Source organism: Macrosteles quadrilineatus, unplaced genomic scaffold, assembly GCF_028750875.1.
Source record: "Macrosteles quadrilineatus isolate MER2022 unplaced genomic scaffold, UCM_ALF_1.0 Scaffold_8__2_contigs__length_117827958, whole genome shotgun sequence".
Taxonomy (NCBI): domain Eukaryota; kingdom Metazoa; phylum Arthropoda; class Insecta; order Hemiptera; family Cicadellidae; genus Macrosteles; species Macrosteles quadrilineatus.
This window is the reverse complement of record NW_026542601.1, coordinates 40646872-40672948: the sequence shown is the minus strand read 5'-3', so window position 1 is coordinate 40672948 and position 26077 is coordinate 40646872. Positions and strand designations below refer to the sequence as shown.

Below are 26077 nucleotides of genomic sequence, written 5' to 3'. Positions count from 1 at the left end.
CGGACGGTCAATGTGGCAGAATGATTCGATTTGTATAACCGCCCGGCGAAGAATTAATTATTGGCTCTCTTAGCGGCTCGGGTCGTTTAATTCGATGACGCATAAGCCACACTGGTGAACATTTTTCTCCCACTGGCGATGAGCCGCCCTTCGGCCCCCACCGAGCGTCGCCAACGATCGGTGCCGAACATCGCCGAGAACGCCCGACGCCCGCCGACACCTAGCTGTTAGTTTCCCAGTCCGATCACTGTTCAGTTTAGTAGAGATTTTTGTGCTTACTTGGTTGGCTGCTCGCGTTTTGTTCTTCCACAGAAATTTTGAGACTCTTTTTCTCTCCTGTGTCCAGTGTTCAGTGCCTATTGTTTTTTGTGTGCACTATTTTGCGTTTTGTGGAAGAGATTCGCTTCGTCTCCCCCACGCCCAGACGAGCTACTTTACAGGTTAGTGTTACGTAGTGTACGTGTGCACGTGTAGTTGTCGTGTACAGTAGTTGTACATCACATTTTACGTGTACACAATGACGTGTACGAGTCTGTACAGTGTACACCGACTGTTGGAGTATCGATTGGCCAAAGCTGCCGTGTCCTTCACCAGGTCAATCGCCTTATCTGTTGAGGTTATGTTGTGCTGCGCGTTATCACACGCCCACATACACGCGTGTACGGCCGTATTGATTGTGTTGTGTGTGTGCGTGGTTTGGCATAATAGTGTAAATATGTTGTAATCATTGATAATTTTACTATAAAGGTATAAGTATTTTAATAAATTTAAGTAAATTTAATCGGCAAATTTGATTAATTATTAGTGGTTATTAAGAATTTCCGAAGCTAAAGTATATACCGGCTCAATTACGTTAATTATTTTCCAATCAACTATATTATATCATGCTCGCAATTTCATTGAAAAGTATTAAGTATTAAAGAATTGAATATAACTAGCTTTCATTAGATAGATTCCTGTTTTTTTTCATGTCGTTTTCTTATTACGCATCATTTTAATAGAGTTTTACTAATGCAATCAATTTTTAATCATCCATCAGTGACTGCGCACAATTGCTGACAAAGAAACATTCTTAAATATTAGAAAGTGTAATAACATGCTCAAGAAAAACAACATTTTCAATGTACTTTATGAAATTATCTTTTTAATTTCTTTGCTATGGAGGTGATAGTAGTTTTTGGTATTGTATTCCGTGTACGAATAATGGAAAAGTATTTCATAAGTTTTTCATAAGATGTGTGTTTTAATATTTTTCAGCTCTTTCATATTGATTCAAAATTCTATATATATTTTTTCATGATTTATTTTTTGCCAGATGGATTGACTTCTAAAATCAGTTGTTGTATTAATAGTCAAAGGTATCACAAATGGGAGAAACTGCTATTTATTAACACATTATTTCTATTTCGATTAATAGTGGGCCATTCAATCCTCAAATGGAGTTAAACAAATTTCAAAATGGTTATATTCTATAATATCATGTATAGACCTGTCTGCACATAAGAGTGGCCAATGATCATTCTCCGAACTGAAATTAAATAAAGTGTAGTTATATTTCAATGATTTAAGCTGCATGTTAAATGTATAAATCAAATCAGCCAATCCCTGATGAACGGAAGGATTTATAAATTAACCCGTCGTTTAATGAACTTACGACCTCACTTGTATGAAGATCTGTTTATAACTTCTGTATTTACGGTAAGAAGACCTAGTTTAACATTCCGTTTAGAACTCATACTATTGCATTTCTTAAATTTGAATTAAGAGAACTACATTTTATTTACGTTGAGCAAGTGCAATTGTCTCTTATAAATATATAAATATCACATTATATAAATCCTATAATCTATAGTTAAGAAAACTTAGCGGTTATTCAAACAAAGCTTTGAAATTTAATTGGCGACATTTTTGGAAGGGTAGGTAAACGATTTGTCTATAGAAATAATTTGTATTATAAATTAACTTCTTCAAAAGTATCGCAAAAGTAGTGGTACTTTTTGAATAGTATTTATACTACTGCTAACATGGCGAGTTACATTAAAATCATCAATCTTATGAAAAAGGTCTACTGAAGGGAAAAGGGGATTCGTGTTTACTTTCGTTGTTACCAAACATCTCTGATTACTATTATTTATACATGTTGCTAGGAGGGATTACTCACGAGGTACTACCGAATAATGTCAGCTGATTCAGAAGCTAGGGATATTAATTGATTGCTCAATGATCGACGTCAGAAGGTTTGTATACAACTTTCAATGAGTTCTGACCTCACGACTGAATCGACCAACTTGGTTTCCCAAAGACCATTAATTCTGGTCCAAATACATAAATTATGACAGTATTCATGACATAAAGCCACGATCCGTTTTGGCATTGTACTATATCAGATGTATTATATTTATAGACACATTACAATTTACAAATATCCAAACTTATTAACTTATTAGACATTTGTAATAGTGGAAATTGAACGCGTTTTAATTAAATACATATTGAAGAATGGATATTCAACTTACACTATGATTCATGAAAACATTATTTAAACAAATCATGGCATATTTTATGAACCTAAAACATTTTTTACCGTATGAATTATAATCCATACATATAAATATAATTGTTACCGGTATTTGAAACATCGTGTTTCTTCACCAACAAAACAAACCCAATATAGTTTTCAATAATATTTCGAATAACTTTTTTGGTACATTACAATTTTAAAAATGCCCCATGAATTTTAAACTGAAGCCAATATCATGATTTTGCAATTTGGTGTTTCGGAAATTGATGAAATTTATGTTTAACAATGTTTTAAGGAGATATCGGCTGGTATATCATTTTAATACCAATTTAGGATTAAACAGCCACAACTAACTACATTGCGACTGAAGTCACGATTACAAATCACAATTTACGGATGTATAATTATTATAAATTTTTAATTGATACCCATTTGCAGTGGCGAGATATTTGGTTGGTCGCGGCAACAATGTACACAGTCGGATCGTTTGATCCGCGGCTATTTCTCTCAGCCACATATGCTGGACCTAGGCCAAACACTGCAAAGACAGTCTGTTGTATGTTTGGTGTCTTCGGTATGCTCTCGCCCACTCTTACTTTTACTCATATCAACGTTTTTCCGACGTTTGGGGGATCTTTAGAAACAATATTGCAAACTGATAGTTTGGTGTTTATGCTCCAGCCCACAAAAGAAAATTTAAGATACATCTATGTTCTTAAACGTTGAAAAATAATTATGTTTGAGTCAAGGGTATTTTTAATTGCGATTTTACTTTCAGATTAAACATTTAGTTTTCTTGTTCAAATCATGTTTGAAAATGTTTAAAGCACATTTAAAAAATATGGTTTATGCGGATACGTTAAAGCACAGACTAGGGAGTCTGTATAAAAGCTTTGTTTCAAGTTTCGGGATAAAAATGCCACAAAATAAATTAGGAGTGTTAAGAACTTTGTACAAATAAAAACAATTAAAATAACATTCCTCCCATGAACAGTAAAACCAACAAACCTATGTTATAGGTAACTAATAACGGATTTAATAAATATCTCCGTTCTATCTGCTATATATCTTGCGGTCCGATCTAATAACCATAATCGCACGTTGAACTCGAATATGGACTTTAAAATGCATCTCCAGAATTTTTCTTAAGCAAATTGGCCAAATGAAATAAATTAAAACCCTAAAAACTCAATTAAAAACTAGTATGACTATTGAATGTTTTAAATAAATTAAAAAGTGAAATGATACTTAGTATAAACATGGCTTCTTTGAAAACAGCTGACTTTAACGCCTTTGTTTGGCAGGGCAGCGTCAAGTGGAACTCTTGTTCATTTCAAATCATTTCAGTCCTTTTCTTCTCTAACTTCAAGAGTTTTCTGCAGACTCCAACCTTTCACAGAATTTATTTCCGGATTGAAAATAAAATTGAATACAATTTAAACCACTCCATATTTTTTTTGCTAGGGAACGAGTGATAGAGTATGTGTTTCTCACGTTATTTGGTTTGTTAAAACTATTTAACGGTAATTGAACTTAAGATTCTTAAATATATGAATATTGTATTTATTGTTGAAAATAATGGAAACAGCAGGATTATTTTCCAAAAAGATATTGAAAATTAATTCACATGAATATAAAATGAAATTAATCCTTAAGAAAGGCAACGTTAGGGCCACAGTACTCTTTCCCACACAAATATACTAAAATGCAATAAAAAAACTACAGAAATACATTTGTTTACTAAACTGAAGCTTTAACTTACTATTTAAGTTAGGTATACTAAATTAGAATTTGAATATCACAGAAAGTTTTTGATCTCAATTTATGTGTCAGTTTTCAAAACGTTATCATTAAATTTTCGAGTAAAGAAACCTTAAATAAATAGCATCAGAAGAGCTTACGGGTTGATAGAGAGTTTTTGATTTGTTATATAAATTACTTTGTATGTATTAAACAACTAACGCTTTAAGATTATAACTATTTAGCTGCCAAGCAATCTTCTACGTTCACAACATAGCTTGTTGCATGGTTTCTAACCACCCCGCTCGGATCCATATTACGAGCGTTTTCAAAACTGATCTCAAACGCAGCAAACCGCATTACCCGGTCAAATCGAGTTATTCCTCCCCCTTCCCCCGGCAAATGGGAAACCGTGTGTGACACGGCCTAAGCATCAAATTAGATTGCCTAAGTGGTGGGAGAGTTGGATCTGAGCAGCTGACTTTGATAGTAGAAAACTCGGCAATCTCCACAATCTGCAGTATGGAAGTGTCCTAAATGGCTGTAAGAAGAAATATGAGTAGTCATACCACAGACAATAGAGTAAAACACCATATCGTCTGTGGTCATACATTGTAATTTGGTTTACAGCTGAATCTGGGAAAATCGTACTTTTTATACAAATATCACACGAATTCAACCCTTATTCCGGAGATGCTTTTTTATAAGATGAGGGTGGTGTATTTCAAACTTTGACGTAGAATGGAAATGTCAAGGATTGTGCTTAAGCCGGGTGGTTTGAGTTTTCATCTTGGAATACGTAGATATACCGTTCAAACCTGAGAGAAGTTCAATTTTTGGTTAGTTTAATCAGTTCGAATCTGATTACAGCTGTACTCGCAATCATTAAGAATATAACCAGCTCATTTTGTCCAACCCGAAACTATTATTATATTCGGATGAAATTCTATCCACCATAAATTTTCGCTGTAAACAATAGTAACCCAGCCGGTTTTTAACGGTGTATGTTCTTTAGTTAACGAATATTACATAGGTTTATTTCAAACTAAAGTAATGAGGAAACGAAGAAGTGGGGTTAAAGGTTATTTTTGAGTACCTAAACAAGAGTAGAGAATTCTGCTATTCCTAGAATCCATTAATTTTATGTTTTAGGTTTTAAATTTTAATATTTAATTCCATTCTAGACTTACTTGAAGAGGATATAAACTATATTGGTTTATTTTAGAGATAGAACACGACGGTAATATTTTACAAGTTCTGTTTCTTTGAAGTGGAAACAATTTCTACCTGGCGAGCATCACCGTGCGTTTGTTCTGCTTTTGAGATGTGCCAGAATCAATTTATATTGGACACCGACTAATGTACTACAGTGTAAGGCAAAGTGTAATCAGGCATTGTATAGAATGACTAGGCTAAAATGAACCAGGCAAAGTATGAAATACAACTTATTATATACTTCACCTTGTCATTCAATAGAATGCCCGCCCACTACAGCCAAAGTATAAAATAAGCTTTTGTATGACTTTTTCTATAACTTTGTTTCTTTTTTTGGCGCCATTAACTATGCTAATCTATGAATTAACCTAAAATTACCTAGCCTAACCAAATAAAACAATAATACATTATTTCAAAACCCCCTGTAAGACTTTTGATTCCCTTTTCGACATTAGTCAAACTAATCTAAAATATGCCAACCGTAACTAACCAAACATAACCATACACAAACTGTTGCAATAGTATTAAGTAAAATTAATTTTATGAACTAATAACAAACTTTAATTTCTTCTTTGCCTGGCGCAGCTGATGGTATTCTATAGAATGTAAAAGTGTAAAAATCTTTGCATTATTACTCCATTAGCAATATTAATGTATTTAATTCCTAGTCATTTTATAACATACCTGCATTAAACTTTGCCGGTACCACGAGGGGGTAAAAATTTTATCCATGTTTTTATTTAGTGAAAATAGCGTAAAAATATAACTATTAGCCCCCAACTATACACATAGCATTCACATATTCAATAACAAGAAATCAATAATTATCTGTTAAAAATGATTGATTTAGTTTGTGAAAACATAAACCAAATAAGTTGAACCATCTTGGTCGAGGGCAGATGGTGAAGCCAGATGAACGTTGACTTTCTTTGAAAGTTTTGGTGAAAATGTTTGATAATATCTTTCCCTCGGTCGCTACAGAGTTGTCAGATAAGACTGGAGAAGTGACGTGGAGAGGTCCATCAGGGAGGAGAGGAATACAAAATAATGTCACTAAGAAAAGCAAAATTTTAAAATACTTCTTTTCCAGATGGATTATTTTTAACTTATTAATATTTGGCTACTTTCGTATTATACCAACCACACTGATATATCGACTTCCAAATAAGATTTTAATTAATTTAAATAATTAAATCTTCTTAACATAACCTCACCCAACCTAACCTAACCTAAGGGGTTTATTTTGCCAATTTAGGTGTGGTAGATATAATACAAAATTACCAATATGTGTTTTAGAATATGTTAATGCCCATATCACTGCTTAATTTGTTATGACAAATATAAGAAAATAGTAAGGTTTCTGTCTAAATTGCATAATTTGTAAATTGTATAAAGTTTTTAAATTAAATATAAAGGAATCACAACCAGGGGGTCTATGCCGACTTACTTTTTGAATCCCTACAAGTGATAACATACGCAAAGAAAAGAAACTCTAATAAGAAAAGATTAAACCACCCTTTTGATAATACTGTTAAGTAATAATTTATTTGTCCCAACATAAAGCTTAACTTAAGAGAAACAAAGGTCATCTACGACGGGAAATTTCATTACGTCAGTAAGAGAACGCAATTAAGCCAATATTACTGGAAGATTAAACTGCACTTTCTGGCTGAAACTTTCTTAATGCCCGAAGCAATTACCGCTAAGACATTTTGTTCTTGATAACCAGCGGCGAATCTAAATCAGGCTTGTAATATTACATTTTAAACTTAACAAACTCGCTAAAACTGTGAAAAAAACATGTTTAACCCAATTTTAATTGATACAGTATAATACCTAACTTGTTAATGGTAAGTCAATTTTAAGTACATCAAAACAGTTGATAGTCCAGCGCGAGAGGATGGTAAGAGCAACCATGTAATGTTGACTAAAGATCAATACAACCAGCATGTTGACACCTGCTTGTTTACGTTGAGAATCCAAATTTGATCCTGATTAAAATACGGTAACCGAACCTTCCTCGTACCGTATAAGCCTGAATAGTATTACGTGCGATTATACTGCTATTTCTTCAGTTAGTTTGAAGTTTTAAACAATTTTATAACGTAATTGACAATATCACATTTTTAGTAAATTTAGTAAAGGCCAATTGAGACTTCTGCTTATAGAAGCAGAAGAAATCACTTCTTAAGCAGATTGCGTTTGGAAATGAAATGTCCAAGGTATTCATGAAATTTGGAATCGATATCAAACTACGGTACACGTCGACAAGGAAACAAACTTAATGTAAAAATATTGCTACACTACTAATTCATTTTGAACGATAAAGTAGCTTAGTCGGAGGAAGAGAATGGGTTAATGGACGTATTCTTAAATATATCTAATATCTTTTATATGGACAGTAGGTAGAGATAAAACATTCTAATGTTGATACCTCTTGACAATAAATAAGCGTTTGGCTATCGAGAGTTTTCACAAATCAGTACCCACTCCACTTATTGCTACAGTACAAATCAATACGCTAATGAAGCACAAACGAATATTGTAAACGAAATATCATTTCTGATGTTAGCCTCCGGATTACGTTAAATATATAAATTGGGTAAATGCCTGCTTCTGTGTAATCCAATAGTTGCAAAGTCACGCAACTATAACTATAGTTTTAACTTCATGAAGAAGTTAACTTCAGGCGTCCAGGGGGTGTCACGATCACTTCATTAGAAGGTCGATACGCATATAGTACACTAGCTGACCCGGCGAACTTCGTATCGCCTAAGTTATAGGTTTCCCCTAAGACAGACCGATGGAAAGAAAGTACCGTTACGTTTAATTTTCAAGATGATCTCGTTTGCATCGCTCAATCACGTCCTGGTTGAAGTTCGTTCGCTACGCTCACTCACCTTTGGGTTGGAGCTCGTTCGCTACGCTCTCTCACCTTTAGGTTGGAGCTCGTTCGCTGCGCTCACTTGCCTTCAGGTTAGCTCGTTCGCTACGCTCACTCGCCTCCAGGTTGAAGTTCGTTCGCTACGCTCACTCACCTTTTGGTTGCAAATTAGCTGTTGTCATAAATGTAAAAGAAATAGTGCTGCACCCTGTTGGTAATCCTTGTAACTTTAATGCTATTGAACATCATAGAACAGAACCAACTTGTTTAATTGAAACAGCTGTTAAGATTCATTAATTCCATTTCTCATAAGGTTAACATGGGAAACTCCAGAGCCACTGGGGCGGAGCCCTTTTAAGAATTTCGAAACGGGAAATAGTTTACGTCCGATTCGCATACCTACAGAATCTACACACCAAATTTCATAACGATCGGTGAAGTCGTTCCGGAGGAGTTTGCAGACAAACACTGTGACACGAGAATTTTATATATTAGATTTACACAAAAACACACACACACGAACACGAACATAGTTACGTAAAAGGGTGCATGTACAACGATTATCGATTATCCCTAGGTTACCATTTCGTCTCCTAATCGTTACCTAATGGGAAACCATTGGTTTTACGGGAGGTTTCATCGAGTAAAAATGGGTTTTCTCATTTTTGACCTTCAAAACACAAAATTTCCGAATTTCTCTCTAGACCTTTTTAAAGAGCTTAAAAAACTAATAATTCAGTATATCAAAGTGTTTTTGTATGGTTATTAGTTACGGAAAACATTTAAGAAATTTTAATTTTAAAATTCCCATGTTATTCTTATGGAGAATATAGTAAAATGACGTTGTAGTTTGTTTTTTTATGGATATATTTAGATTTAACTCAGCAAATTTATTTATTTTATACTAAGCTCTTAATATTTTACTAAAAAACACACTTTATTAGTGTTCCCCTTTATTAGTTTACTTAGTTAGTAGCAGTAAATTTAGGTACTCGTTAAACCTAACGTCATTTAAATAGATCAAATTTAAAATCGATTCAGGCAAATGGAAATTTGCTTAGACGGCAGGTTTGCTGTGGCGAGGGTATTTAATATTATGTCTGAATACTCCTTCAAAGACTTTTTATAAAGAAAGGGCCGTGCCTCTCATCAATAAGTTGATCAATTTTCGTCTCGCAAAACATTTGCACTTTTCGCAGCCATAACACGACTTTCTGCGTTAACGCACACACAACAAAACTCTATCAGACTGACAGACTTTTTAGTCGTCAGTGTGCGCGTTCAAACTTGTCTCTATCTATGCCTTTATAAATACGACAGTTGAGTCCGGGAGCAGTAGGCGGGACAATCGGTCACCCCAAAATGCCCCGACTGTCTTGCTGCAGTCGGCCCGTGTGCGTGCTCAGATTTACCACTGGACCGACTTTGACTCCCGACTACGACAAAATAGTCGGCCGACAAAAAGTCCCTCGTGTACGGTAGGCATAAGTGATAATTATGCAACCTCTAGACCTAGACTGAATTAAGTAATGTGTAAAACAGTCTCAGGCTAAAGCTTAGTAAAACGAAATAGCTTATACCCTATATGCCAAATTCACTAAAAAGAAAGTAAACGGAACAACTCAACACTTTCTAACATCGATGAATTTATACTTACAATAAGAATTCCCTTATTAAGACACTCCTTCCTACATATTTGAGTAGGCCTGTCTGTATAATATTCCAACTACTTTATTACTAAACACTCTCGTTAATTCTCCAGTAAACCAATGCAAATCTAATTAAACATGAGAGGGAAATTTTGTGACCGTGATGCTCGGGCTAAGTTTGATTTAGTCACTTTTCTAGGTTAGCTGCATCGCTACCTGGTGCAACGGATCGATGCAGCCCGCATCGCATTGTTGGGACAACAGACCAAATATTATATGGTGGCTCCAAAGCCATTGTTTAGCACTAGATGTGTACGTACACTCCGTACTCACAGAACATTTTGAATATCAGTTTTAAAAGTAAAAACTTTCGGGTGTTTAGCTAATAAGTATGTAAGAAGTCTTAGATGCTTAAAAAACCACGATTCATGTTTATCATTTCTTTTATTGGCTCGATAGAATGTTTGGCATAATCTAAAATGGGGACACTTAAATCCTGAAGGAGTTTGAAATTGTTAACGTAGCTGATGCAAATCATATAACATTTAGCTTTAAATTTATACACATTATTCTTGAACACCAATAACGCAAATCACAATACTATTGCATTGGTGGCTACATTAAAGTACGATATATGAGAATTTTATCACAGAAAACATACTACTATAACCGTAGTATGTTTTCTGTGCTTTTATATACAACATACTACGTAGTTTAAGATTGATCTTTGTGTAGAACAGTATGGCAAATGAATAATCTCAATTAATCCTAGTTATCATACAAAAAATTTCTACTCATGCGGTAAAGAGAGAACTTGACCTATTCTTGACTATTAATGATCTAAAGGGATCAAACAAAAACCTTTGTATCTATGCTCCCGTTCGCCCAGTTTTAATGTGGTTTTACGTTCATTTTATCGTTCATTTTCTGATAGTAAACGAAAATCGGTTCTAGAACCCTATTATAAATTAACTCACAAAACAATAAAATTGTAAAATAACAATAAATTGGTAACTTTAAATTAAGCACATGATAATGTTTCATCAACAGGGTTGAATAATTAAAATTGTCCAATACGCTTTCCCGAAAAATTGTGAAATACACAGTTGATCATCTATTGAAACACAACACACCACGGCAGTAATTATTGTCAAACGCCAACACACACGGATGTCCAAATGCGATATGTTTAATTTTCACCGCTGTTCAATCAATGATAATTAGCCCCTTTGGCCAAAGTATGAATAAAACAGACGCACTGCCAATGATCCTACAGGGAATCGCACAACGGACCGCTTTTGTTAGTTTTGTAATAAAAATTAACGACACTGCGGGCAAACATTTTATCTTTCCCTAGAATGTGATATATCTAAATGTATGAAACCATTTATATAGATATCATATTCTCGGTGGTTTTATATTTCCCCCGTTTAGATTTTTATCCTTTTTAATAGAGTGTTATTTTCCCTATTTTTAAGCTGAGTGTTTTTTACAGCATACATTTTTTATTAATGGCAAAATTCTGTGTTGATTTTTATCTTGTTGCAAAATTTCTCAATAGGTTTTATCTATTTTATAAATTGAATAAAATTTTGAAAGACAAAAAATGAAAAATAATATAATTCTGTACAACATGCTTCTTTGTACAGCAAAAGATAATTCTTATTAGTCTGTTTTAAAATTTTTACTGAACGATGTGGATACGTTCTCCAAATTTTAATAACAGTATGTGCAAAAATAACCAGTACTGAGAATCGTCATATTTTAATCATTTTCGGTACTGTGATTTCGGCACATACTGTACTTCTTTTGTTAGTTCAAGATAGCCGGTTCGAAATAAATTCCTTTTTTTCCTAAAAAGTTTATTTTAGGTTCTGTTTTAAGCGTTACTAATATTTTTTTTTATAATGTAAAAGCGTATAGCTTTAGATTTTTTGTAGAAATGTTTCTTTCTACTTAAGTGCATGATCAAAACTTGATGACTTTCAATTTAGTTATTTTTTCTAAGATCCGGAAAATTGCCGACAAAAATGGTTAAGACAATAGGTATTAAATAGTTTTGTTTTTATTGAAGTAGATTTTGACTTATAAATTGCTTGTTAAAATAACTAGCACAACAGGAAAAGAGGGCTATATTTTTACTATGTGAATGTAAAATCGGTAATTGGTCCCTAAAATGTAAATTGAATTAAGAATAATTTAAGGGTGTTTGGTCGTAAATTTTCATGTCTGATTTTTTGTTATTGTTCAATTGTACTAAAAATTAGAAATACAAATATATAAGAAAACATTTTTCATTTTGAATATTAAGCGAGATATGGAGCTTGAAAGTAGTAAATTTTTCATCTTTGGTACCAATTCACAGGGAGAATGGGTAATGCGATTCTCGCCAAAATTGGCATTCAGGTGTGGAAAAATAAGATAATAATCACTGGCTATTTAAAATTAAAAATTTTATATTTTTATAAATTTTTTTGAAATTATTAAAATTTTTAAAAAGTTTTAAAATAGCTCTTTGTTTTGGGGGAAAATTTATCTGTATTTTGGAATTTAAAAAAATTTTATATGTTAATTCGTTTGGGCTGTGAATTCGTACCTTTGATGCCCTGCGCTGTCGGAGCACTACTCGTTGAGAGTTTGTACACTAACACAGGGGCTTTAGAATACTTTAACATCACGTAATTATTAACATCTTATAACATTGAAAGAATACGTTTATCGTTGATTTCTAAAGCCCCGGTGTCAGTGTACACACTCTCAACGAGTAGTGCTCCGACAGCACAAGGCATCAAAGGTACGAATTCACAGCCCAAACGAATTAACATATCAATTTTTTTTAAATTCCAAAATACAGATAAATTTTCCCCAAAAACAAAGAGCTATTTTAAAATTTTTTTAAAATTTTTAATAATTTCAAAAAAAATTTATAAAAAAATAAATTTTTTTAAAACTTTTTAAATTTATAATTTTAAATAGCCAGTGATTATCATCTTATTTTTACACACCTGAATGCCAATTTTTGTGAGAATCGCATTACCCATTCTCCCTGTGAATTGGTACCAAAGATGAAAAATTTACTACTTTCAAACTCCATATCTCGCTTAGTATTCAAAATAAAAAAAAATTCTTATATATTTGTATCTCTAATTTTAATGCAATTGAACAATAACAAAAAATGAGAAATAAAATTTTTGACCAAACACCCTTAAGTAATGTTATCAATCAGAAAACTAATTATATTCCAACCTATATCAAAATGATTTGACAAGCAGAAAACACTCGATGAAATTTATTACAAATATTCATTGTCCGTTTTCACATTTATGTTCACTTTCGTTGTAATTCTAACTCATCAAATGGATGTGTGGTGAATCTAATGCCGCCATTTTAATGACTATAGTAGACCATAACCCTAGCTACGTCTATAACTGGCAACAGATTAGTGGTTGGGGAAGCTCTGTATTTCGGCTCGTTGTCGGTATGGTTAATGGGTGGGTAGACTACCTAGCAGTTTCCAAGAGATCTAAGATCATAAAGCAATACAAATTTTATCTAACACGTAACAGTTTATAGATGTCGATGTTTAAGATATAACTTTGACTATTAATACGACTTCAGTATTCAATAGTCAATGGATACAAGCAGTCGGAAAATTACTTGTAATTAAATGACAAACTAGAATTCGCTCCTATCTAAACACTAATGTCTAGTTCCTTATTGAATGTAATTCCAGGATAGTCATTCGGTTTTGTATTACTTCTTAATAATAACTTCTTAAGCTATTTTCGAAATGAGTACCCCTCAAGCCATGCAATAATGATTATTTCTTGGTAGAAATGTATTAGATGCTTAACACTTTACTAATACAAATTATACGAATGCAAATATAAATAGCTAGCCTACTTTGTGAAACTATCAGAATATTTAATTACAGTGCAACGATTTTAATTTTGATACCACCTTGCATTAATGTAATTTTTCAATAATACCTCAATTTTTTACATATAGTATGCACTCTGTAAGTTAAAACTTTTATCAATTTTTTAATCAATAAAACAGTTTTACTAATCAAAACGAAACGATATAGTATTCTTCACATAATCTGCCTGTATTTGGATCTCACGTCCAGCACCTAGAGTAGGGTGAAGGGTTAGTTTGAAGGGATGATGAAGTTATAATTGGTGGCGACCACGGTCGTGGAGCGCTGTCGTCTGTCGTCCCTCGGTAACTGTTCTCTAATATTCACTACTCAGAAATGTCACATCATTGTGAGTAATTCACACAGAAAACGAGAAGAGAGTAATTATTCTCCCGCCACAGCAAATCTGCCAATTTGCTTAAAATGATTGTCACAAAAATAATTTCTTAAACAATTTCTAATATATTTACTATTTTGAATAACATTGGTTTTAATATTATAATTAATTTATAGTAGTTTTGCCGCTACAGGGAAGAACGTAAAAAATAGGGGTTTTATCAGTGAAGCGTTTAATAGCTTAGTGTGAAAAAGGTTTGGCAAATTTGATGAAAATACGTCCACAAACAAGTAAACAAGACAACCACATTAACATTATTCTCCATAAAAAACATGATAACTTTAAAATAACAGTTATCCAACAATTTTCGTCCTAACCGTAGGGCATACAGCACTTCAGTATATTACATTATTAGTTTGTTTACGCTTTCCAAAAATATATGGATATTGTAAAGTATTACCTATGTTTTGTGGGTCAAAATGGGAACCCTAGTTTTCCCACAAAAACATCATTTAATTTAGTTAGTCTTAATTTTACCAGCCTTCATTTACCGTTTGCATGGTCCAATCGTGAATTGACATAACAATTTTATTGTATACAAAATTAACTGTTAGCTTATAAGGAAACAAAAGTTTGATCATAGTAGAAATATCTGCATTTCAAGAAAACATTTTGGGAATTCAAAATATTACCAATGCCTTCAACATAACGACCTACCATTTTCACCCTGTAAGTGCTGAAGGAGTGAAGTATACTCTATGTTTGCCTTTACCTTTAGATTTGTTTACCTTTAGATTATTTCGAACGAAAACATTATTTATCACTATCAACCGAAACCGGTTCATTTGCAATTAAATACATTTAAAAAGTGCGATCTAAATACATGCAACGAGCAATTAAATATACAGTTCAACAATTTACAAATAGCAAAATAAAAAATAATAAACAAATAAATACACAAATAACAAATAATATACAGTAGCAAAAACATCTGTTCAACAATAAATCTAACAATGAGCTTGATTAGTGTAAGTGAGATGATTATAGTTGTCTCACGAGTTCTAAGCTTGTGCAGGTGTAGTAATCAGGTAAGTACATCATATCACAATGTAATGTGGTGGAAACAGACGCAAGAACACAGGTAAAGGTTCGTGTCATAAGCAGGAACTACTTCTTGAGGTGGGAGTAATTAATTAAATATCCATACAGATCGTTTGGAAAGTTGTGTTTTTTTCGGTTTGTCGTAAGGCTATCATAGTCAATTTTTCATTGACTTTTGCCAATGCCATCCCTTTTCTCAAATTTACTTTATAATTATTTAGTGTTCACTGCAAACATTTATACTACTGTTTATTTTATTTTATTATAATTATGTATTTAATAATCATTCAGAATGGTAAGCAATATATTTCTCATTTATTATTTTGATTACAGTCAAAATGTACGTACGTGCTAAATATAAATGAATAGTTAATTAAATTACTTATATTTTCAGGTTGGTGCCATTTGATGCCTCATAAGTTCTTCTAAAATCAAGGTATTTCATATTTCTAATTGATTTTGTTATAAAGAGTGAAGTATACTGTAACCACTTTATAATTCGTTAATGCATTGAAGTTAGCATTATTAATAATTTTAAATATTGATAAGATCATTTAAATGTTTTTGTTGTTGTAAAATGTTTCTACCTTATCAGCTTTTTACCACAACTAAAATCATAAGTTGAACTCTCTTCATTACTTATTCACCGTTATCGTGGTCAAATTACTATTGAACAAAACTTGTTATTCTAGTACGTAAGCTAAAGAAATCAAGTTTTTTCATTCAAGTAAAAAATACTATGAAAAGATAATAAATAATTAATTTGAACACTCGATTCCCGTTGCTGACATTTTACGAACGAATGCAAATTGAGAGCGACACAAGCTCTACTCATTAACGATAAATGTAAAAGCCGGGCAGAATTTTTAAGGATTGAAGTGATCCAATTAAACTTGTACTTTAAACAGGCAATTGCACTCGAATCTCCATTTCACATTTTCCATCCACGCATATCAAAGAGTCATTTAGGACTTGCAGCTAAAACAAAAGAAGGTTGATGGGCTAAACTAGGCCGGAACAACGTTTTATACTTTAAAAACAAATAATTCCGCCAATTTCATTCAGTATCTGACAGTTTGTGCGAATACACTCTTTCTCCATTTGCACTTTTGACAGTAGCGGAAATACGCCTTTCGTCTATATGCATTTTTATGTTTTATGTTGACTTTTATTATTTTAGTTTTTTTTTTCTAAGTGTTTTTTTTATTGTAACTTATTTTGTATAATACCAAATTTAACGTGTAGCATAACATAGTCATTATTCACTATCCATACAATCAAAAGGTCGCCAGTTCGATCCTGAGAAAAGACAGTAGCTTTTTAATGGTTCGAAACTGGACCCAGTTGTATTACATTAATAATCCTGACTGTTGAAACAACTGATCTTAGTCGGTTAACAAAGTTTAAATACGTACCTATGTGGCGTCCCCAACTCATAATGATGATTGATAATGTAAATCTTTCTTGTTTGTTTTAAATTATACAAGACTTTATAAACGAAAAAGCAAATCAGTTTTCGACTCATAGGAACAAAGTTTTATTAGATTCTATCACCAACACATTTTCACAATATTTTCGAATCTTATTGACAACCTAAAATTTAGTTTACGGACCTACGTACGTAGGTACGAGATTTCTTACACAGATAAATGACTTTATGAATTATTTAAGTATTTCAAGCCGACTGGATGCAAGAGCATAATAATTGTGTTTGCTAGAAATCTGAAAACAAATTTTGTGCTCAACTAATGTCTATAAGCGAGTGTAATACCAGTGATATAACAAATAACATGACGAGTCTAAACACCCAATTTCGCGCTACGTTTGTCATTAAAACATGAATCCCTACAAATTTGCCGTATGAAGACGTGATTTGCTAATAGAAAATAATCTGACGTGAACACGACGTAACACGAATTAATTAAATGTACACATTATCTGTTTATTACTATCCTACAATTAATTGTTATGCAATACATTCGTGCAATTTCGTCTATTTCATCAGTATATAATCATATGTTTAGAAAATTACGGGCAATAACCAATGTAAATGTATAATATTTCTGTGGCTATTATTCTTCCAATTTACCGTGCTATACAAACGTACTATGTACAAAATGTACAACCAAATACGGTGTAGGAAATCAGTGCAAGTCCTTAATATGAATATATAAATTAGTCTTGTTTAGTACTATCCAAGCTTTACTGTGCAATACATTGTAACGTATTTTGTTCTAAATCATCATATTTTTTTTAAATTCCAGCAATTCAATAATGAGTGATAAAAAATCTAATTACTTTTTCTCCGGTTTTCAGGGAGTACATTATCGATAGTTACTATTTTAACAACAGTACAGTTTACAGTAATTCACATTTGTGCCAAACACATGTGTTTAAAAGTTTTCAGTTGGAATTTAAAGTGGATATAAGGTCTGCAGTTAAAGGAAAATAATATTTTCAGAGTATAAATTAAAAAGCAATGTAGTCTTTTAACTGTATACATTAGCCCATAACTTACGATTATTTTTTCGTGGTTAATCGAATCACTCGTATAGGTCATGAATCGCATACCATGTATACTACATGTTTATACCGTACTTATGTCTTATCTTTCATACCGATATAAAATTATACAATTTGAATATCGAAATATTTATAGGCCTACAGCCAACTTTATACATACTGTGTAGGTCTTAATGAAATATTTACTCGTATCCACGATTAAATGTTATAATAAGCTGGTTCAGCATCTATAACAAGTTGAAGACTGCCTGAAGCAGCAAAGTTCCTTAGTTAACATGTGTTTTAAGGCCTACTTCTCCTCTTGTTAAATTGTTACAATGTAGGAAGGTGGCAAGCTAAATCGATTCGAATGTTTGATCCAATGTTACTGTTTCTTGTTAACTCGTTAAAGTGTATGATGTTGTTTTGATTAGGAAAGTGAAGTTATTTGTAAATTCGTTCATAAACTTACCAGAGCAAGTCGCAATTTAATGTTTAATTGTGTAGTACGTTATTACAATACAATTCTCTTATGTGAATGTATGTTTAAAACTCTCATGGAATTACCAACGTACGTGTAACTATTCCATGTATTTTTCTGTATTAAAACTCTTCAACCAGTTGTAGGTCACACAAATACTACTTATTCAAAAGTAAGATAGTCTTTCAGTCAATAATAAATCAGCAGTATGTTTCCATAGTTGGAATGGATTCGTGTATTGCACAAAAATAAAGTAAGGTATTGTAATATGTTCGTAATGTATACAATATATACAGTAAGCGTGTTGTGATGGCCAGGAAACATTTTGGCAAGATATCGACTGGGGCAGATATTAAATTTGGCCGCAATGTGCTCCACTGGAATGCTTTTCCAATACGCGCTATCTGCTGCAATATCGCCAACCCTGCCCTCCTATTGACTCTTCACTCTGGTGCATACACCTATACTGTACAACTATACAGTTTCTCTATCAGCTGTACTTTACACTTATACAACTATACAGTTTCTCTATCAGCTGTACTATACATACACTCACACAACTATACAGTTTTTCTATCAGCTGTACTTTACACTTATACAACCATACAGTTCCTCTATCAGCTGTACTATACACTTACACAATTATACATTTTCTCTATCAGCTGTACTTTACACTTTCACAACCATACAGTTTCTCTATCAGCTGTACACTCTAGTTCCTATACACTTATACAACTGTACATTTTCTCTATACAGTTTTTCCATTGATTTTCCTATTTTCCTATATTCTCACGGTGTATACATCTATTCAGTTATATAGTTTCTTTATTAAATGCTCAATTGGTTACGCTTCCTTTTTATGTCTCTACTCTGGCGCGTATATACAGACACAACCATCTCAGTTTTTAGTCGTTCTTTTACAAGAATTTGATAGTAGTTAAACATATTGCGTATATAGATCCTCCCATTGTGTATTTAGCGGTGTAGTGAGCTGGTCTAGTGGTTAGAGCGCGGGATTTCAGTCCCTGAGGTCCTGGGTTTTCAAATCCCGCCAAGTCACCAATGGATTTTATCTAAGTGATAATGCTGCAACCTTAAGTCCTGAATTAATGTTAAAAACAAATCCGGTCTAGTGCCTAGCGTCCTAGGACAAAACAAAACTGTGAAGTTGGCATTTCATACTCAATTTCCCCACTAAACAAGCATCCTTTGTTAATAACTTTGTAAATTCATATTACCACTACTGTCATCGTCACTTTCTACAATTCCGTGATTTTTAACAATCTCCCACCATCACCACCACAGTTGCTTGTTACCACTTATATAGGCTGCTTGTTGATAAATAAGTACATAAGGTGGCGTAAAAATTGAACTGATTACTCAATTCGAGTGTTTCTCCCTGCGAGACTCATTAAAGGCCGGCTATGTTTCACAGGCGGTTACATAAAGCCTGTGTATGAATAAATGATCGGATCTTTCCCGGGTAAAGCTACGCAGGTCTCTGGACGTGTTGTTAGTCTACTGATTGTGTCTCGTTCTGACCCAGGAGACTCTTTTGTTATGTAACACATTTAGTTTGCAGGGTTTTGATGAATGGCTGAGTTAGGTAGCGTTTTGTGACGGTTCAAAAGTAGACAAGCTGTTTTAAACGGGAGTGCTAATTAATTATCGATGGCTCTTGTAGCAGAACCAGTTGGTGTGCATCAACAATGCTCCTCCAATGGCAAATAAGAATCCCAACATCAAATCAGCAGCTAAGGATTTAGAGGTGAACACATAATTTATGTAAGTTCTAGGTCAATCAACTTCTATGCTACCACCAAATGTAGGCTTTTTTATATATTTAGAATAAAAGCCTTATTGAAAAAATGAGTTGAGTTCTGTGAGTACGGTGATAGTTCTCACTCGCCCTGAAGATGGCTGACTGTGGCCGAAACGTCGGTAGTTTCCGTACATAGTGCACATAACCCAAGGAAGCAGTCGAACCTCGAAGACCAAGACTGTACATATATAAGTGACGACCGATGCCTATCCATGAAGATTATTGAAAAATACTTATACATTTTGTTAGCCGGTTTCCATTCTACCGTCTAGGGAAATACTGAACAAGTTGATGCCCACGTCTTCCATGACCGATTGTAAAAACCGTGTATGTGTGATAGGTATGGATTTTAAATCATACAAAATACCTTAAATTGACTGAAAGCAATGCACGTCTTGTCTGCACTCGTCGATTGAGTGTCATGTCTTGTTAAAACGAAAATAACTGAATCCAGTCGTCACAGAGTATAAATTGTGAAGAGTAATGAGTACACTTTGCGTAAACCGAGTCAGGCCAAATGTAGAAAGAATTCAGTCGTGGAGACGGGAGCTCAGAGGCCATTCATCACAACAATCGGAGTTCAGACCTTTCACTTGGCGACAACTCGTCTCCCAAACACAGAATCTACATTAGTTTTTCACCGGAAAGACGTATGGGACGGTTTAATATGTTTCTGAAGCAGCTTCTGTAGTAAATCTTTGTTTTACTATTGCGGTTCGTAGAGTCAGATCTATTTCAATATGATGATTGAATATATCCTGGAGTGGATAGTGAATCTTACTATTATTTTGAATAATAAGACAAGTTTACTTATAGAAACATTGAATGGTTAATTGCACGTAAGATTGACAGTGCACACGTGTTGTATCGGTAGATTTGGAAACAACTACCAACACCTATAGTTTATTACACATTATTATTATCACAGATTGGTGTCCCCTTTTAAAAATTAACTCTTAGTGAGTACATATCGGGATTTGGAATTTATGGAAGGTGTTCTATAATTTAACCACCAAAATTTAAAATGGTGACTAAATACAAACCCCATTTTATAATTTGAAATTCATACAATTGTAGGCCAAATTCTTGGCCTTCCATGGAAGGATATTTAATAGGTTTTACAAATAGAAAAGTTGAACAAATGGATCAAATGTTGGCTACCAAGTCTAACTTCTCAAGCCCAATTCCACCCTAATCTCGCCAGATAAGACTTCACGACTGTCATTAATTCGGTCGCTCTGTGTTCTGGTTATCAACTGATAACAGATTATTGCCCTCCCTAGGACCGAGTCTCTAACTTCCCAACGCATCTTGGGCAAAGATCACTTGGGGGACCTATAGAAATAACACAAAAATTACTCGTGATTGGAATGGAGAAATATGGTGTTTACTAGGAAATATGGTAAAATATCCACGAATTTCAACAAGATTCCTATCCTGTCAAGATTTTATACTGTTAAAGAAAACGATTATTAGGAGGATAACCCAAACCAAAAAAAATCCAAAAAAATTATGCTTAATCGCCCTTCCACCTATGATAAAGTAATCAATCTAAACTCGTGAATTCAATATGAAATCAGCACCAGTAGTAGTTATGATTATAATAAAATATTGTACTAATTTCACTTCAAATTTATATTAACCATAAACCTAAAACAGTAGTTAACTTAATTGACCTCAGTTTTGAAAGTGGCTGTATTTTGAAAACTTCCATTTCGTACAGAAGTTTCCGGTTCTATCATAAGAATTATTTAATATATTATTATTTCGCTCTTCAAAACTAAGCTGTCCTTGATTATTGGAGTTTACCTAAAACATAAGAACATATTCAGACAATATAAGTTAAATACATCATTTTACACCCCTTCTTTTATCCTTGCTTCGAATTAAATAATCAGTGAACACTAGCAGATCCAATAGCAGATACAGTTTTGCATAGAAATTTATATCGATATTTGTGTACTTCGGCTAGATATTTTTCCCCGCAATGAGACCATTTAAATTGAACTTTATTCTAATGTTACATTTTAATTACGCATTTATCATGTTGTTTCTCTATCTTCGTTTCACTATCTATTTCGATTTCGTTGTACATTACTCTGATGTACGCACCACTTCCACCGTGACCGTCACGCCCTCACGCTCTGATGACATAATTCTGATGACGTAACGGGCGTGACACGTTATATGCAGTTCAAGGTCACACAGCATTCACTTACAAATAACGCCTTTCCTGTAATTTGGCGGGGAATCTGTTTACAGCGACTGAGTTACTGTCCCGGTTGTAACGTTACAGCCGGCTTATCAAGTCCAAGGTCGCAGAGATAGTGTTATCAATGAATGGCCTGACCCTCATATTGCTATGGTGTGCAGTAATCATATTTTACTCAATTTGTCTAAATAATGTGAGATATTTTGGGATTGTACTTAGTTGTAACTGACTATGTATGGTCTTGATTGATTTATGAACATTCAATATAGTTTTCTTTGATTGTGTATTTTTTGTTTGATTTGTGATTCACAACTCCCCTCCCTGTGAGAAATTTTTAGGAAAAGAGTGTTTGATTTTCCGCTAACTTCAACATTAGTATTCTGACGAGATTTAACAATGTCGAGACCCTGATTTTTTAGGCTTGTTTTGGTCGTTTCTTCCTTTGACTATTGATAAAACTAGACATTCCATCCTCATGTTAAAGTTGTCACCAGTTTTTAAATCAAAATCGTCTTAGTTAATGTAAAACACCGATAGATTGCGCCAATGTAAATTACTGATTTCTTGTAAAATACATGAACTTTTTTACCAAGTTACACCGATAGAAGGACATTAATGAGCTATAGCAACTGTTATGACGCACAAACTATGTCAGAAATATAAGGACAATAACGCATTCTGTGAATGGCTCATACAACCATGTCCTTTTTAATAATAATTGGCAAGAACTGACCCATATTATGGGTTGTCCACTTCAGTATCTAATAGTCAAAGGTAGTACTTAATCAATTAAAAGAAGAATACCTAATACAAAAGATGACGTTATAGTTTTTAACACACAACCTATATTGTTTGATTGGAATTTAGCCTGCAATCTAAAACATAACAGCATATTGCAGTGGAAACCGTTTAAAATATAAATTACAAAACAAATGTATCGAAAATATTTACTGAACACAATATTTTACTCTTCAACAATGTTTGTGCAAAGTATGAATAGATTTGTAAACTATTTTTGTGCTAACAAAACCCAATATTAATCTATACCGTGCAATAGTTACTCTTATGCGTTTTAAGTAAATAAAACAATAACAATAGTAGTTGATTTTAATTGAGGAATCGCCTCTACTGACCGTTTATTGCCAGGAGGTTTACATGAATTGACCAATAACCCGCAACAAACCAATGTACAAGTGTTGTGTTGAGTGTTGAGGTCAAAGGTTGATGTGACCTCGAGTTTGGGTTGACACATGTCACCTGGTGTGGCTGTGTAGCTTTGAAATACAAAACAACAATACGTAAAAACACAATAAAATAATAGTCTGCAACGTTTTACTGATAGTCTTCCCTCTGCACTGTGGTCAGTAGTTCTACCAAACGGTTTCCGCCTTCACTTCCTAGGACTGTAGGCTCTGGCCTTGGCCTAGAGGGTCGTACAAACTCTTATTAAAGCATTAGAAGCAATTTTTGATCGGTGGTATGGTAAAGACCTTGGAGACTGAATGCTCTACCACTAGACCAGTTTGTTCACTAAACAGTTTTATCCACACCACTGACTTTCGACTTTGAAATCTAAAAGTAGAGTTGTAGAAAAGTCCACTTGCAGCATTGTGTCTTGGTATAATAGAACCTAAAGACTGTTTTGATGAGTGTATGATGTTTGGTTGGATTTGAATAAGCTGTCGGGTAAATATTTCACACGTGTTAAATAGTGCAGTAGAAATAATCGAAAATATAGCTTAAGGTGGAATTAATTGCAACACAAATGATTCTTGCTGTGAATGGTATACATCCGTACTGTGGCGCAAAATACGTTTTTTGGCCGCCATCTTGAAAAAAGTGTCAAAATTTTAATATTCATAAAAATAACTTTTTGGGTATCAAATTATAGGAAATTTAATGCTGAAAAATGTTATAATAGTGGTTATAAGCACTATTTAGAAATACGATCGTAGTACAAAACACCCCAGCCGCAGCAAACCTGCAGACTAAACGAATCCATTTGTCTTAATTGATTTTCAATTAAATCTAGTAATTCAGTTTTAAAAATCTTTGTACAACTAAATCTAGAGTTCTACTGGACCAATTTTATAACCTAATGGGTCATTGGAAAGGAATTCGTGTAGATTTTCAAATAATTATTAAAGTTTGATTTTTTAAGATTTGCTAGGTGAAACCCGTCAACGTCGACAATTAGCTTAGGTACTGTTGAGTTTGCAAGTAAGATCTTTTAACTATAAATCGATGATAGATAACTCCATTTTTAAACAATTTGGGTCGTTTATAATTTAGCAGTGTGCTTTAGGTACGTCCAATCTCAATAATCAATAATTCCAATGGAATCTGGTATTTCACTGAAGATTTTTAGATAAAAACATATAGGATAATGTAACTGCTGGAATACATTTTTAATTGAAGTAAAAATTGAAAAAAAATCCAATTTAATTGTTTTTGTAGGGTTATACATTTGATAGATTAATTATGACAAATATGTGCTTGCAAAGCTTTGAGACCAAAATTATGAAAATCGGTCTGGTAGAAGAGCCAAATGAACTCGAAAAAAACAAATTTAACTCCCGTAAGTAATATACAGGGAGGCAGTTTGTGCATAACTCAAAATATACGTCAAAATGAGTGCTGATGCTTAATAGCAAATCTATGGTGCGTCCATAGCTTTAGTTTAAAGCCGGATTTACACTATGTAGCAAAACCTGCTATATAACTTTTGCTATATAACATTTCTTTTTAACTTTTGCTGTATGAAAAACTTACAAACAATTTTAGTGATTCTGGTGCTCGTGCTATATGTTATATGTAGCACAACCTCATTCGCATTCCGTATCGAAATGTGCGCTGAAGAGACATTGTTCGTGGCAGCTATCGTGGTGATCTTGGAAGTCAGAGAGAGAGACGGACAGGAGCGAAGATTTTAGCAAGTTTTAGGTTTGACCGCTTCTTGCTTCGAGAAAAAAGTACAGTGTAGCAGATTTATTAGGGGACCTTAATGATTATGAATACCCTGACAATCCATAATTAAAACGCTAAATAAGGCGATGGTAACTTCAAAAACGTTTTACGTATGATCACAACGCCGGTTGTCCACGGAACAGTTCAATTAAGTTTATAATATCAATAGCCCCGATAATATCATCCCGATCCTAGGCACTGCCACTTTCCGTTTCCAGTCCATCCATTGTAAACAAAGATCGCTGAGCAAACTGTTCAGCGCTACATATAGCAGATGCTAGACGAAAAATATATGTATAACATTGCTACATATGGCAATGTTAGATGTAGCACGTATTTCTTTTGATATTTACCGACTCCCGATGGATAGCACAATTTTAGCTATATATAGCAGGATCTGCTACATATAGCAGTGTTATATAGCACTTTTGTAAAGTTACTTTTTCTACTTCTAGCAAATGTTATATAACATTGCTAGATGTTACACAAATCTGCACTGTAGCAGATTCAGCTACATAGCGTATACCCGGCTTAAGGCCCAAATTATGAAAATCGGTCTTGTAGAAGAGCTAACCCGACTCGGAAAAGAAAAACCAATTATTTTTATGGATGGCAATAATTGATTTACCAGTATGCATAATCTAACCATACGAAAAATGAGTTGATAATTTAACAGCTTATTGTTATATTGTTATTTAATTAAATCTTCTTTGATTAAATATTGTTG

General features: G+C 33.4%; 1 protein-coding gene across 13 annotated transcripts in view; it reads left to right on the top strand.

Moving 5' to 3' along the window:
- Nucleotides 1-239: 239 nt before the first annotated feature.
- LOC129001319 (protein muscleblind-like) overlaps nucleotides 240-26077 on the top strand; it is a 586303-nt gene continuing 560465 nt past the window's right edge. For 5 of the 13 annotated variants that reach the window (XR_008491412.1, XM_054428583.1, XM_054428579.1 and 2 more), the window contains exon 1: nucleotides 247-440. The gene's annotated coding sequence lies outside the window, so the exon portion shown is untranslated. Of the gene's footprint in view, nucleotides 441-26077 lie in introns of all 13 variants that reach the window. The other 8 variants (XM_054428577.1, XM_054428574.1, XM_054428578.1 and 5 more) reach the window with 8 other exon arrangements.